Source organism: Dermacentor variabilis, chromosome 1 (genome assembly GCF_050947875.1).
Source record: "Dermacentor variabilis isolate Ectoservices chromosome 1, ASM5094787v1, whole genome shotgun sequence".
In the NCBI taxonomy this organism is placed as follows: Eukaryota; Metazoa; Arthropoda; class Arachnida; order Ixodida; family Ixodidae; genus Dermacentor; species Dermacentor variabilis.
The window spans coordinates 96,274,730-96,290,238 of NC_134568.1; the positions used below are offsets into that span (position 1 = coordinate 96,274,730).

The 15,509-nt window shown below is 49.3% G+C and overlaps 1 long non-coding RNA gene across 1 annotated transcript; it reads left to right on the forward strand.

Moving 5' to 3' along the window:
* The first annotated feature begins 7,499 nt into the window (after positions 1-7,499).
* Positions 7,500-8,906, forward strand: LOC142571733 (uncharacterized). Its single transcript, XR_012825932.1, has 3 exons — positions 7,500-7,577; positions 7,644-7,735; positions 8,655-8,906. It is a non-coding gene; the product is annotated as an uncharacterized LOC142571733 (long non-coding RNA).
* The last annotated feature ends 6,603 nt before the right edge of the window (positions 8,907-15,509 follow it).

Below are 15,509 nucleotides of genomic sequence, written 5' to 3' on the forward strand. Positions count from 1 at the left end.
CTGGAGGAGCGGCACACGCCGACCGCGGGTCAAGGAAGCTACGGCGGGCCGGAGTGGAGCGACGGCCGCCTAGGCCACCGAGGCTTCAGCGGCCGCTGCTACCAATGCGGCCGACCAGGGCACATCGCCCGTGACTGCGGCCGCACGCCGGGCCGAGGCCGAGCACGTGGCTCGGGAAACGGGCGAGGCCGCCAGTGATCCACCTTGGGTCCCGTGCGGCGATGTCGAACATAGCCGGTGGTACCGAGTTACTTGCGCCTTCGGCTTGTCGCGTAGGAGGTGTTGCGGACTCGCAGGCGCCGTTCATCGAGCTAACGATAGCCCGAAAGAAATTCGCTGCATTATTGGATACCGGAGCAAGCGCTTCATTATTTGGTGACGAGGTGTTGCATCATCTCCGCGAGAACAATATCCGCTTGAGAGATAATGACACCACCTTCCGACTTGCTTCCGGCACAGCACAATCTAGCGGTGCAGCTAGGTTAGTGATCCGTTGGGAGAAACGCGTCAGGCGACAACGCCTCGTACATCTCCCGGGTTTATCAGTGCCTGTTATTTTGGGTCGATACTTTCTCGTCAAGTCGGGCATTGCAATAGACATCGGCACCGGAGGTTACGGAGAGAACGGAACGGGTGCTTTAAAGCTTTTCGCAAAGGCGCCCGTGGCAGCGGAGACACGCCAGTCTCCGGGCGCGGCGCGAGGGGGCCACACCTGGCCACAGCCAAGCGAGCGAACAGTAAGAACAGAGAGACCAAAGCACCCGCTTTTGTCAGAGGTCAATATTCCGGAGAGAGAACGGGCACGACTGTCGTCGCTGTTGTACGAATACGACGCGATTTTCACTGACCGTCCGGGCCGCACCACGCTAGTCAGGCACAGGATATACACGGGTGACGCTACGCCATGGAAATGTAATCCTCGGCCGATTAGCTTGACTAAGCGGAAAGCACTTGATAGCGCCTTAGACGAACTCATCGACACAGGCGTGGTGGAAAGGTCGAACAGCCCATGGGGCTTCCCGGTAGTTCTAGTCCCGAAGAAGGACGATACCTATCGCCTTTGTGTAGACTACCGCAGGCTGAATGAGGTTACGAAGAAGGATGCGTACCCTCTACCCTCCATTTCCTCTTTAGTGTCTAACCTAGGGGGGGGGGGGCGAAGTACTTTACAACGCTCGATGCTAGTCGTGGATACTTTCAGGTCGAAATGGACGAGCGTGACAAAGAGAAAACGGCTTTCACTTGTCACCGGGGGCTCTTTCAATTTCAAAGAATGTCTTTTGGTTTGGTCGGAGCTCCCGCTACTTATCAAAGGTTGATGGACCGAGTACTAGGAGACGCGAAGTGGCAACATGCCCTCGCATATCTGGACGACATAGTGGTTTATTCGAAAACATTCGAGGAGCACTTGCGCCACTTGAGAGGCGTCCTAGACAGGCTGAGGTCCGCGGGTATCACGCTGAACCCGAACAAAGCTCAGATAGCTGCGAGCAGAATAGCGCTGTTGGGATTCACGCGGGACAACGGCCGCATCCTGCCGAGTAAGGATAAGCTCGAGGCTATACTGAGGTACCCGTCGCCGAAAGATATCGGCGAACTACGGCGCTTTCTGGGATTGGTGAACTTTTATCGCCAATTCATTCCAGACTGCGCGGCGGTGCATGCGCCTTTGACGAAGCTCTTGAGGAAAGACGAACGATGGACTTGGGGACAAGAGCAGGAGGCGGCACTGCGTGGCCTCACGAAGGTGCTCGCTGACACGGCCGAATTGCAGCTGCCCGATTTGAACAGGGAGTTTGTGATTCAAACAGACGCAAGCGACCTAGGCTTAGGTGCAATTTTGCTTCAGGAGCACGGAGGCACTCTCCGACCGGTTGCGTTCGCGAGTCGTTCGTTGACGCCGGCCGAAAGGAACTACTCGGTGACAGAGAAGGAGTGCCTCGCGATAGTTTTCGCTCTGCGAAAGTTCGACTATTACGTCGATGGAGTGGCATTCAAGATTGAGACGGACCACATGGCTCTCACTTGGTTGAGGCGCTTGAGCGAGCCGAGTGGCCGCATGGCGCGTTGGGCACTGCTGCTGCAGCGTTACGACTTCACCGTGCGCTACCGCAAAGGAAAAAGCAATGCCGCAGCTGACGCACTTTCGCGAGCGCCAGTCCGAGGCGATGGAGAGGCCCAAGTAAGGGACGCGGAACAACCGTCGATCCTGGGCGAGAGCGAGAACCACGTAGATGTCGGTTCCGCAGGAGTCGTCTTCAGCAGGGAGGAGCTGTTCGCGGCTCAGCAGAAGGACCCGTTTTGTCGAAAAGTGATCGACGAGCTCCGGGAGCAGGGTGGCGCGGCCGCCGCACACATGGAGGCAGCTGGTATTGCTGTCAGTGCTAAGCGCTCGGGATCAGTTGGTAATGCTGTGAGTGCGCTGGATTCTTATCTGCTGAATTCCGACGGCCTCCTGCTGAGGTATATTCCCACCGAGGACGACACAAGTGAGGCGTTTAGGGTGGTGATACCGCGCGCGTTGCGAGGAGCACTGCTACGCTACTTTCACGACTCGTGCATCGCTGGGCACGCGAGCGGCCCCAAGACTTACGTTAAGTTGTGTCGTCTCGCTACCTGGCCAGGCATGAAACGGGACGTGATGCGCTACGCCCGCTCATGTCATGTGTGCCAAAGCGTGAAGCCCCGAGGTGGACGACCACCCGGCCTCATGCAGCCTATCGACAGCCAGACTCCCTGGCAAATCGCGGCGTGTGACGTCATGGGACCGTATCCCACCACACCGAGCAGGAACAAATTCTTGCTCGTAGTCACAGATCACTTCAGTAAATGGGTCGAACTTTTCCCCTTGCGAAAACTGACGGCACGAGTGATCATGGATAAGTTGATCGAGGTTTTCACTGGATTTGGCTTTCCGGAGCAGTTGATAACGACAATGCGTCCTACTTCACCGCGAAGGTTTTCGTCGAGCAGTGCGCTGCACTTGGCATTAAGCACAAGAAAACGACAACTTACCATGCTCAGTCGAACCCCACTGAACCGGTCAATCGCAACATTAAGCAGATGCTTGTCGCGTTCTCTGAAAGACATAAGGACTGGGATACCTACCTTCCAGAGATCGGGTTTGCATTGCGATCGACAGTGAACCGCTCGACTGGGTATGCGCCTTCTTCTCTCAACCTGGGGAGAGAGCTGCCGAATCCGATGGATAGAGTTCTCGCGGATCGCAGCGGAATGTCGGTCGCGCCGGCAGCACGAGCTGAATACGCGACGCACCTACGTGACAAGATGACGGAAGCTTTACACAAAGCACGCAGTAATCTTCGCACTGCTAGGGCGCAACAGAAGGCGCAGTACGACCGCTCGCATCGGAACGTCCGCTACGAAGTGGGCGATCTGGTGCTTCGACGCCAGCACGTTCTCAGCGATTCTAGCAAACAGTTCGCTGCCTCGCTGGCGCCGAAGTGGACCGGGCCGTATCAAGTGCGAGAGAAGGTTTCCTCGCTTGTTTACCGGCTCGAGAGCATGAAAGAGAAGCCGATCGGCGGGCCGGTACACGTATGCGACCTGAAACGCTACGTGCCGCGTGATGAGCAGTGTGATGAAGATCAGACCCTCCCTCAACCGCGGTCGGTGAGTGAGAGCAGCCAGAATCGAACGGCGAGCCCACAGCCGCGCTACAACTTGCGTAGCAGGCGGAAGTGATCCGACGGCTATATTTGCGTAGCCCGATGACTGCGAGGACCATTCGTAAGTCCGGGCCGTGCTGGCACCTTGTTAGTTCCTGCCGGGAAGCGAACGTCTAGCGACAGCAGGGCGCAAAGTATTGACGACGAGCCGTCGTTCCAGTCTTCTAGCAACCACACAGACTACGACGGGAATGTGGCGTGAACGATTCAACGTGTTTGCATGCGGTGTGTGCATTGACTAAAGACTTGCGAGGGCCAGTGCGGTGTGCTGTGAGTCGTTGATGATGCGGACTTTCCTTCGTAACGGGCGTTGACGGTGTTCCCGGATCCGGCCAGTCATGCTGCTTATCACAATTTCGTTCCGTGCAGTGGACTAATCCAATTTTCTGAAGCAGGAAACAAGACACAGCCGTGCGAACTGCCTGCAGTACTCGCGGGTACAACTGACGCACCGGCAGCGCTACGCTGGCCTTGCAGCCGCACGAACCACTACCCGGCGCCCAGCAAGCGACCGCCCGGCTTGTGCAGCCGACACCTGGGGCGCGGCACGGAGAGTCGCCTTCGAGCCGGGACTACGATCCGCCTCGCAAGCCCGAGCAGTGCCGCTGACTGGACACCTTCGAGTCGGCATCAAGTACCTGCCACCTGAGGGCTACAGCAACGCAAGCCCGACGCTCAAAGCCGGCGTGTGCAACGCTGCCTTGATCGCCAACCTTGGCGGGAACATTAGCAAACGGGCGCCCGAACCCTTCAGGCGTACCTAGGTGCCAGCATCAACGTATGGGGGGCTTCTTAAGGGGAGGAGATGTGGGGAGCACCCGCCTCAATTTCCTCCCGCGTACCCGCGGTAGCCACTGTACCCGCGGCGTCCCGTTCGCACGTGGCGACGGGTCGCGCCGGCGTAGGCATGGGAGAGAGGCACTACGCGCCCTCGCTTTCTCCGTCGCTCTGATGACGCGCGTACCCCTCTTCCCCTACGCGGCTCGCGGGAAAGGGAAACGTATCCGGCGGGCGAGGAGGACTTCCCCTCGCAAAAAGGTAAAAAAGCATAAGAGCGCGCCACCGGGGGAGACTGGCTCTCTTGGGACGCCGGACACCTGGACCGCCTGGACGACAGCACCTGCCGCATCCCGTGAGTGACCTCGTTTGTCTGACCCACCCAGACAACGAGGCAAGCCTATTTACTACTATTACTGAGAGGACGTCCCTCTGCGAGTGTTCGCTATTGCTAATAGCAATAAACGTTGTTACCGTTGACACCGCTGGTTGCCTTATTCGTCCGAACCCGGCGTAGCCGCGCTACGGGTTGGGAGTACCACGAAGCGACTGCGTGGGGCTAGATCCGGAGCTCGCCTTCAGCCCTAGCCGCACGCAGAGTGGAACCCCCACAACTGGAAAGCTTAAGCAGGTGCGAGGCGAGCGCCGCACGCAATTAGTGCCTTAGCGTGGGAAACTCGCCCGAGCAACTATCCCAAGGAATGCTGCTCGCGAGAGCGAAATACCTTTGTCTAATTATGAGAATCTTAACATGACTATTTTCGAAAAGAGAACGGCCCAGAGGGCTGTACTACGAGTGTTATGACTGATAATTTTCTCTCTTTTTTTTTTCCATATATGGGATCGAATGCGAGCGCTGTTCACTTGTTTCTGCGATTAGTAGTTAACAGTATGAGTTTAAGGGAGGAAAAAAAAGAAAAGGAAGAAGAAGATTACTCAAACATAATTGCAACGCCGTGGTTCTAAGCGCACGCGCGGGAGAGAAACGGAAGAAGATATAAACGTGCGTGGCGATAGTGCGCATGCGAAAAACTGCCTTAGTAAATTTAAAGAGTTGAGAAAAAGTTACGTTGACAACAGATAACATGGCGATAACATCTGGGAGTTTCCACTGTGCATTTCGCGCCGCCTTTATTCTCCGCCATTTTAAAAGTTCTTAATGCCGCATCAATGTGGTTACGGCGTATTAATCGAAACCTTGTGCAAGACCACCACTATGCAACGACCACTATTATGAGAGCAAGAGTACGTGGAGACCAGTGTGCAAGTCGCAAGAAGAAAACATATCGCGTATTACATTTCCTTTACCAAAAATCACAATATTTCAATACTTCGAAAACGGATGTGTTTGTAACACTATTGGTTCGTTCATTATTGCTTTCTTTTTATGTAGGTAAACTATCGAGAAAATAACTATTTAACGGGAAACAAAATTTAATCAAGTGGATATTGCGTTAGGCAGTTCTCGTAAGTAATAGTCATCTGCACAGCGGAAAGAGTCACGCAAAATTGTTTGCGAACGGCGTGTTAATTGTAAACGGCCCTGTCGCATCACAGCAAAAATCGTCAGACGATATAAGGGCAGGCAACTCGCGGACTGTACAGTTCAGGAAAACATTTCGGTTAGATGTTTTCACTGGGGAGTCTGAAAGAAGTGATTATACGAAACCAAGAGATGTCAGAACCTGCAATTTTTGTAGCTATTTCGAATTCGTCTAAGAATAACTAAGGCTATATGCCAATCAATGTCAGTCATACAAATGGAGCATTTCTGCTGTCCACATGTGTTTGGCTGGGAACAACTAGAGTTAGATCAAATTATTCCAACCTTTTCTGAATGAACTAATGACATTCAACAATGAAGCAGTTGAGAATTAATAAATTTATGGTACATCATGAGTGTTTTTTCAAGCTCCTTCTCCTGTGTGGCATATCTACCATTTTCGTGCAAAGCTCCCTGGAAGGCGTATTGACTGTGCATGCATGCACGCACATACTGAACTCAGTGCACATATAGACGCGATGCATATTGAATATGAATATTTATTAAAATTCAAATTAGTTATTTCTGCCTTGTACAGGTACAGACAGCGGAGTCGCAAGAAAGCTGTCGGATATACAGTTTGACAAAGTTGCAGCCCCCTTTCGCTTGGCAGCGGCTTCACAGCAAGACTTTTAAAACAAAGGTAATTGCACAGTGTAACAACAGGTATACAATAATGAGCAAGAACAGAAGGAAACAAAACAAGATTGATTATACAATATTTAGACACCATTCACAAAAAGGAAAACAGAACCTACATGGTAACATAGCACCCAAACTACTGTTTGACGCACTGAAGAGGTCAAAATTATACATACTAGCTATATACATATTCGTATAGAGCTAACAATCTCTGCAAAATCTACATCGCAGGTTTTCATTACACACTCACGCACGCACGCGCACAACACACTCACTAAGAAGGAAACAGCGAAAAAAGAAGAAAGGAAAAGTATGGGGAACCGCGGTCGTCTTGTGTTGTCGCATCTCCCTCTCCCAGGATGGATGAAAAGGCTCTTGGAAAGCAGGGACGGGCGAATCTCTCCGTCAACATCAGCTCCCACCAGGGAGGACGGGGCGAGGAAGCGAAGCGGGGCTTTCTTTGCTGTCTATTTTTTCTTCGTGAGGCGCAACGGGGGCGCAGGCACGGCGGCAGGGGCGCTCTTCCCGCCAAATGCTAGCTCTGGATGCCAGCTCATTTCGCGTCTCGACAGCTTGGTAGACTAGTTCGCGTATTTCTGTTATCATGCACTGCGCATATAAACGCGAACTACACAAGGTAACATGGACAAGGAGAGTGCAAGCCCTTTCCATGGAGTGGAGCCGCCGTGTCTCGCCGTTCAGGATATGCGTAATCGTAAGTGGCATTTTAATTTTACGTTGTGCAGTACATGACCGCCTTTGTCAAATGAACAAAACTCGCTTTGTGTTGCGCAAATAATTTTGCAACGTATGATGAACTCCTTGTTTTTGTGTTCTTTTTCTGGCAGGAAGAAAAAAAGATCTTTATATGAGAACGTATCAAGCGTTCGAGAGTTGGGACAAGGAAATGGGAGACGAACTTTCATGTATATATTTTTAATATTATTTTTTCGTTTTGTGAGCGCGGCGTGTCTTCCTTAATTTTTTTCTAGGAAACACTGGAACGACACTGCTTAAAATGAAGCATGGTGTGCGAATGACCTGCTACGCTCGGAACTGTTATAGCCGTTCGGGGAGAAATCAGGTAAGACGCTTGTCTGGTTGTCGTTGCGGAAAAGTCATAATTAATTCGAAGTCGCTTTTGTTCCCACAGATGAAAAAACAAAACTGTAAATACCCAGTACTGTACGATATACGTCTGGGGCATTTTTTTTTTTAATTTTGGGGTTTTACGTGCCAAAACTACTTTCTGATTATGAGGCACGCCGTAGTGGGGGACTTCGGAAATTTCGACCACCAGGGATTCTTTAACGTGCACCTAAATCTAAGTACACGGGTTTTTCGCGTTTCGCCCCCATCGAAATGCGGCCGCCGTGGCCGGGTTTCGATCCCGCGACCTCGTGCTCAGCAGCTGGGGCATTGCAGGTAAGTATGGATTGTGTGTGGCACTTCTCCGCATATGGACTTGAGTAGATCTAGGAACATCAGACAAAAAGACACGTACCTGAAACACTGCGGACAACCGATATGTAAGTTGTTCCTCAATTGCTCTGTTGTCGCATTTTCGTAGTTTACGTGTAAAACTTTGTCACGGCTGTCTCGACGTTGTGCAAACCTATATACTCTGATCTCGTGCCATTTGCGTGCTACTTTGTTTGTGCAACCGTGTATTGTCGTACTCATTGATCGCGCTGCTTGGATGTATATTTTTTGCAACAATATTCTGAGCCAAGTCAGTAAATTTATCGATTCTTCCTGTACTCATGTTTCCTTGGGCGCTTCTAAAGTGTGAATCACGTCGCAGAAGTTGTACGCACTAGTTTTCACTGGAAGTGCACAGTATGTGTCTATACATACATGTGCAACGAAGAAATAATAATTTTGTCTGTGGCTGTGCTAGGATCAGAAATTCTTGCACACAAATGTGAAAAAATCCACTAAATCATCTGCATGGTTCACAGAGTTATTCATTATTATATTATTTGTATGTTCATTTGTTTCAGTTTGTATGAGCACTGTAACTATCCAAGCTTCACTCTCGACGGGGACAAAGAAATGCCGGGTGCTGTACTGTTCAGAGCCAACTAAGAACATAGGAACGGCTGAAAAAAGGCCTCCCCGGCACTATGCGAAATTCTCACAGCAGACCAGCACTGTCCTTTATCTGTATCATACTATTTCAGTGGAGAAAGACTGCTTGCAAATTGTTAACACTGCAGCACGAAAAAATTAATGTATTTTATGATTGCAAAATAAACAGCTAAAAGAGAAAACATTGCGTTCACGTGTTTCTTTTGTTGCGTGTTACATATTTATACTAACGAGTACAGATAATAATTAGTGGTGTTCAATTATGTTTTACATGTGAATTATACGCGCATGTCGCGTATATTAATTGTCAGCACGAGTTAAACGCCGCTAATAAACTGTATATCGTTGAGCTGAAAACGCAACACGCAGCAAAAAAAGAAAAGCCTGATGTGGTTTTTTAATATAATAAAACAAAAAAACACGCCTGCACCCAGCCGATGGCCAACGGCAAACCGGTGCTTACGAAATGTTGGGTCGTAGTCGGCCCGCGTGCAGTGTGCACTCGGCCACAGTGGTCGGGCCCAAGCCACTTGCCGGTGGTCGCTAAACGTGAGACCAGTGTCAATCTCCGATGCCGGTCCCCCTTCGGGTTCCGAGGTCGGGCCAACCGTTTTGCAGTCGGCCAGAGACGTCGGGCCGATTTTGTAACGGGGACTTTCTGCTGCTTGGGCTATCGTTTCTTACTTGCTCTCCTAAGTCTTTATTTTCCTTTTGGTGCTACAATGTATTCATTAAATCTCAACCGACTCGCCCAGCAACAAGTTCTACTCAACTACATTTCTAGTACAGTGGGCCCCTTCTTTACCATGTCTGCTTCAAGCTACATCAACCATATTTTGCAGTCAGTGTGTCGGTCAAGGTTCATCGGTTTCTGCTTACGGAAAGGACTTGTGCCAGCCGAGGTCAGCAGTTTCCTTTTTGGTCCTTTCAAGGCGTCAATAGGGCACCTTAAGCGCGTTTGTGAGATTCTTCGCTCGGAATTAATTGTGGGCTCAAGTCAGACATAGCTGGCACGTCTTGCGTCTGCTTTGCTATGCATTACTACCCTACCTGGATTGCTGCTGAGCAGCGTTTCAGGATTCTCAAGCGTCGGCGTCCCAAGCTACCGAATTTTTGTGGTTGGAACGCATTATAGGACTGCTTAATGTCCCGGAAGACAAGAAGGCAGCACAAAGAGAGGGTCTGCTGGTGCCTGAAGACCATATCGCAATCCTGGAAAGCGTCACGTGCCCTAGGCAAAGTGCCAAAGTATAGCCATGAACCACATATACCAGCCCATCAACTTTTGGCTTTCAATAGCCGGATATCAAAGAAATAAGCCACAAGTGAAGATCAGGAGAGATGCCTTTTGGAAGGTGTTGATGCCCTTGGCAGGGCTCCGGCAAGTCCAGAGACCCTACAAACACCGTCGAACTTTTTTCAAAGAAAATTACCTTCAGCTTCTTCAGTATGACAAGGAAGGAAGTTTCGTGGTTTTCTCAGGAGGTGTGTTTATAACGACAAGGCACAACAAGCTGTAGAAAAGAACTTAACGAAAAAGCAAGGGTCGAGAAACAAGCTTTAGTACTTTGCACAGAACTTAACCTTTCGAAGTTAAGGCAGTAAGTGAATGTAAAGGTGTTTCATTAAGACTGTTTTTCACAGCAAAATCGCACAAGGAATTTCGTTCCGTGCAATCGTAAGCGAGAAAGGTTAATTCTTTGCAGCAGTTAGCCAGTTTCTTTTAAAAAACTTGAAATCGCTGCAAGTGGATGATCCTTTCACGGCTAAAAGCTCTATAGAGATGTAATTCTTGAAAGAAAGCGCCTCTATCGCACACGCTTTTCTGTAGACGTGGTTGATTTGTTTTACACAGTGCCTCAACAGGAAATGTGTGCCTCTCTTAGGCAATGCATTGACCGCAACGGCCCAGCAGATTTTCAGAATCTAGTTGGCATGTCTACTGACAATGTTGGTTTTATAGGAATCTTAGTCTACTTTTATTTCTTTTAACGACGAATTGTATGTTCAACGGCAAGGAATATGCATTGCTTCCTGTGTCGCTCCTGTGCTGCGTGAAATTTTCTTGGCGTCAAGTGACAGCGACCTGCACAGTTCCTTTGATGCTATATAGGTTCTACCTTAAGGCTTTAGATATGAAGAGGATTTTTTAATTCTTTTAAAAAGTAACCATAATTTTACCGTTGGCCAGTGCATTAAAGGGACACTAAAGGTTACTATTAAGTCAACGTGGACTGTTGAAATACCATCACAGAAACCTCGAAACGCTTGTTTCGTGCCAAGGAGAGACTTATTTCAAGAGAAAATGCGTTCTGAAGCGTCCGCGTACCTCTAGCGCAGTTCAAATCGCCCGCCCTCCGATCGAGGAGTACTGACATCATGGTCTCATAGTGACGTTGCGCCATCGGTGAGTAGAACGGCGTCCGCAGACGGCGCTACGGCTTTTCTGCGCAAAACGCGAACGCGCGGCCAAAAACAGAGCCAAGACAGAGCCGACAGCAGAGCGAAAGCGGGAGTATGGTGGCTAGCGGAAGGAGAAACGAATTACGTCCCACATTACGTCCCACGGCACACGGAGAGTCCGTTTTCGTTAAACTATAGGCTGCGGCGAGCTCGCAGCGTGGTCGGCGTGTTCTATGAGAAGCGACGAGCCTTTTCGCACTCGCAACAGGGCATAAAAATGTGCGAATCGACGCAAAACTCGGCCTAGAAACGTGCTTCGCCACAGCCAGGGCTCAATACGACCCAATCTGGCACGACCCAGATGTCGTTTCCCGCACCGCCACCAGGCGCCGCTACTATAGCTCAAACTCCAGCGCAAGACGCCCATAAGCTGGTACTTCATTCTGTGACGCTAACTTCGACGCTCATCGCAATGGACCCTGACACCGACAGATTGGCTCGCGATGGTGGGCTCAACTTCAGCGATTTGAGCACCGACGAGCGCGACCTGCTGCTGAGGGCTCGCACTGCCCACATCGTTGCGTACTACGACGGCAGCCTCGACACCGGCTCTCCGGAGCGGGAAAGCAACGAGGGCTTCCCACGACATCACATGGACGTGGCATTCTCGCTGCTTGTTTTAAATGAAAGTTTCGCGAGCCAGCAGAACCCTCACAGCACGACGCGATAACGAAACTACTGAAACTCCAAAGCGTGCGCGGCGCAGAGTCGAGCGCGCAGAGTCGAGCGAAAACGAAACCTTTCGAACACCCATATTACTGAAGGGTAACGTCAAAATGTTATTTTTTTCCGTCTTATAATCGAATGAAACGATATTTTTAATACGAGTAGTTGAGTATTAGTAACACAAATTATGAGGAGTCCTTTCGTCATCGGGCTAGTACCGGAATGTCGCTGGGGGGTCTCAAATCGTGTCATGCATTTACCTCAATTTCTCGGTTACTAAAGCTCTGTTCGCGATTATATTGACGCCTTAGACGTTCTAGAACGTTGCTCTACCACTTTAACTTGAGTTTCTGGTAACCTTTAGTGTCCCTTTAACGAGGGCTTAGGAGTTTTTAGACTACACAGGAGGGACATGCTATTTACACATGAAATCCCTCCCCATGGCACTCTTACGTTCTTATATATTTTAGTTTTTGACAAAAAACCACGTCTGTTGGCACTAATTTGAAAGTAGCGACACTCTCCTCCTCACGGCGCTTTCGATTCTCCTCGCCCGCCGGCTGCGCACGGCCCGCTTTTCCTCCTGGGCTCCCGCGGACGGGCCGCAGGATTCTATGGAGGCGTGTTATTTTGGGCCAGTCGCGCGCCCCAGTGGGGTTGAAAATTTTGAGAAATACTAATAACAGCATTGAAAATGCTGGCGGCAACGTTTGTGAGGAGTTTGGTTTTTTCTTAAAGCCGTATGAACGGGGCATACCGATGTAAAGGGAGCTTTGAGGCGACTTCTATACTCCAGACAATTTTTCTGCCACATGATCAGATGCTTTACTTCGTGCGTCTGATATAGTATTGCTTGTGACACATCCCTTTGTGTGTGGCTTAATAAGCGAAAGCCTTACACCTCTGTTTCAAGGTCCCGTTGTGAGCTACAGAAAATATCCCGGGACCGAAGGAAGGCGGGAAGCGAACTAAAGCATGTGCAACCGCCATAAGAGATGATTAATGATTAGCAAAGTAATGATTGATTAGTGATTGCATTAAGATGAATTCAGGTGTATTAAGGAGGATTTTAAGGTGGATTAAAGTCGATGAAGATGCGTTAGGGTGAGTGAAAGTCGATGAAGATGCATTAGGGTGAATGAAGGTGCATAAAGGAGGACTAGGTTGGATTAAGGTCGATGAAGGTGAATTAGGGTGGATGAAGGTGCGTTGAGGTGCATTAAGGACGATTATAGTGGATTAAAGTGCACGAAGAAGGTTAAGGGTCGATTAAGAAGGATGAAGGTGCATTAAGGAGGATTATGGTGGGCTAGGGTGAATTAAAGTGAATGAAGGAGGCTTAGGGTGGATTAACGAGGATTAGGGTGGACTAAGGTAGATGAATGTGGATTCGGGTGGATTAGGGTGAATTAAGGACGATTATAGTGGATTAGGTAGAATAAAGTGAATGATGAAGGATTAGGGTTGATTAAGGAGGATTAAAGTGCATTAAGGAGGGTTAGAGTAGATTAAGGTCGATGAAGGTGGATTAGGGTGCATTAAGGAGGACTTTCGTGGATTATGGTGGATTAAAGTGAATGAAGGAGGATTAAGGTTGACGAATGTGGATTCGATGGATTAATGTGCCTAATGTGGACTAATTATGGTTGAATAATCGGTCTTAATACTCAATGAACCCTAATTCACCTTAGTCCAGCCTAATCCACCTTAATGCTCCTTCATCCACCTTAATACTCCCAATCCACCTTAATACAACCTAATCAACCTACATCGCCCCTAATGCACCTTAGCCTACCCTATATGGTCTTAATCCTCTTTTATCAACCCTAATCCATCATAATCCGCCTTAATCCCATCTCGTTCACCTTAATCCTTATTCATGCTCCTTAATCCAACTTAATCCGGCTTAATAGTCCCAATCTACCTTAATACGCCCTAATCCACCTCTATCAAATTAATCCAGCTCCATGGTCCCTAATCCACCTTAATCTACCCTAATCCACCCTAATCGGTCTTAATCCTCATTTATCAACCCTAATTCACCTTAATCCGCATTGATAGACCTTAATCTTCCTTTAGCCACCTTAATCCACCATAATCCTCGTTCATGCACCATAATCCACCCTAATCAGTCTTAATACCTTTCATCAACCCTTAATCCACAATATTCCGCCTTAATCCTCCTCCACCTACCTTAATCTTTATTCATGCCTCCTAATCCTTCTTAATGCACTCTAATCCACCTTAATCTTCTTTAATACACTCTAATCAACCTTAATCCTCCCTAATCCACCTTATGTCAATCACTAATGATTCATTAATTAACTTAAGTGATCATTCTCTTATACAGGGGTGGACATGCTTTGGGTCACCTCTGGCCTTCCTTGGGTGACGTGGTACTTCCAGTTTACAACCCGACCTTGAAACATAGAGATCTAAAGGCTTTCGCCTTAAAACTTACAAAAAACTCAATGTTGACTAGCTGACGCTCATTACCTGCAATAGCACGGGTATACTTGCCACTAATTTTTTCAGGGCGCAAAGCAGAATCTATAATCTGCCCTTTCGACTGAATAACAACAGTTAGCGACGTGCGAGGTGATGGAGCAGCCCCAGAATATTACGCATACTGAGGACAACCGCAACAAAAACGCTGTTGAGCAGGCCGGAAGAATGAAAAAAAAAGCAGCATTACAGGATACTTTGCTACGAGCTATAATAAAGACGCCTCAGCTCGCAAACAACGCTGTTCTTTGTCGGAACAAAGTTCTTTCGGCCAATGTCATGCAGCCACTGCTTCCTGCGCAAGCCGTCACGCTTTCCTTGTGGTATCATAAAAACGGCAGAACCATCTTCAGGCTTCTTGCTGCAGTTATATGCGCGACAGCCTGGCTAAGCGCTAGAACATATGCAGGCTAGCCTACAAGGCGCGTCCATTTACTGGGAACTCTGTGATCATCGGCTCAGAAGGGAGCAGGAAACACCGTGTATAACGTTTGCTACGCCGAGCCAGCCGTGCTGAGGAGGAAAATGGCGCGAACGAAAAAGAAAAACACAAGCAAAACTCAAGATCTGCGCGTTTCCAAGGGCAACGGCAGGGAGACCAATCGTCGTGCAGAAAAACGGGGGCAAAACTGGTTGCCGCGGGGGAACGCACAAGGGGCGAGGAGGAGGCGAGGAGGTCGCGCGGTGGCGGCAGAGTTCAAAGAGTGTCGCTACTTTCAAATTATCAAGGGACTTTAGTTGGCACGTGCCCAGAAGGAATTGCTGCCGTACGATTCGGCACACTCAAAATTAGTTAAAAGAGCAATAGCCACCCTTTGCCTTGAATCTGCTCTCATGAAGTCGTGCCCTCACGCGATGCAGGCTAGCTTTGATAAGCAATTGGCGAGGCTACACACAGCCGGCTACCCGATCTCGGTCGTAGGGGTGGTGTCAAAAGCATTGCTCCAGAAGGGGAAGGGAAAAAAGGCATACACTCTAAGAAAAGTTTACACCCTTTGGAGTGCCCCTTCGGCCACGCAACGATAATCATCTGCCTTGATGCGTTTCCTTTCTTTAACGCTGCGAGCCCGGTACTTTCCAGTAACGATCGAACGGCATGCGCGTTATCAGCATGATAGCATTCCCGACAGGAA